The sequence below is a fragment of the Cynoglossus semilaevis genome, chromosome 8, assembly GCF_000523025.1.
Source record: "Cynoglossus semilaevis isolate Cse_v1.0 chromosome 8, Cse_v1.0, whole genome shotgun sequence".
NCBI lineage: Eukaryota > Metazoa > Chordata > Actinopteri > Pleuronectiformes > Cynoglossidae > Cynoglossus > Cynoglossus semilaevis.
In genome coordinates, this window is record NC_024314.1 from 491,229 (window position 1) to 492,229 (window position 1,001).

Consider the following 1,001-nt stretch of genomic DNA (forward strand, 5'->3'; position numbering starts at 1 on the left):
TTTTTTTTGTTTTCTCTCTCTATATATATGAAATTCCATCTTATATCTAGGAAATAAAAAATATATATTTAGTGCATCATCATCACTACTTATGAACATATTTCAAATTAATATCGCAAGATGTACATAAAAAAAATCCTGAAAAATCACAGAAAGAAATACACATACACATACCCGCCTAAAACTGCATGCCTTAAATCTGAGTGTACATAGACATGTTACAAGGTGTATTTTTAATAGTGTTAATTGTGGGCTATGGTCAGTTTTCAATGAAAGGTAAAGTGCAAACATTGATTCCTGTCTTACGTTTGACTAAAGAAAGACAAAAAGCATTTACACCTTGCCTTCTTTCCCTTTCTGATTAATCATGATTAATCAATATAAATCATAATTTATGACTATAACAAAATAAACTTGTATAATGCTGGGGGAGACCGACATATAGCAGCAGGTACATGCATGTTTTCAGACCTGTTTTTAATTGTGACTCATCCAAATTGTGGAATTATATATATGGGGAATAAATGTGCAAATGTAGTAAGAAAAGTTTGAACTTTGCCTCATATTGTTGGTGGATTTGAGTCTTTACTGTGCATCTTGACGCGGCTGGTAAAATGCAGAAGAGTTGCTGTCAAAACGTCGGTGAACCGCTGTCCCCGACAATATGATTCACCTCGCAAACCGTTTGACAATTCCGTCAGTCAGCTTGTCAGCCGTAGATTTACTCACCGACCTACGTTCGGTGACGCTGGTCTGAGGCAAAACCGCGCGTCTCACTTGAGTGCAAAGCTTCCACGAACGCACGCTCGATGTTGAGGGGCGTATTTTGAGCTTGAGGTGCTTTGAGGGAAACTTTTTTTCTCGCAGCGTGTGCAAATAACAGCAATAATCGACAGTGCATCGAAGAGAAGCTAAACGAGTGGATGGTGGAATTGCTGGATGTACAGTGCAGTGCAGGTTTCTGTGTATGAGATCAGCCAGGATGATGCTAGAGGAAGACG

The 1,001-nt window shown here is 38.6% G+C and overlaps 1 protein-coding gene across 1 annotated transcript in view; it reads left to right on the forward strand.

Moving 5' to 3' along the window:
• LOC103381419 (protocadherin-15-like) overlaps nucleotides 1-1,001 on the forward strand; it is a 135,439-nt gene that overhangs the window by 112,517 nt on the left and 21,921 nt on the right.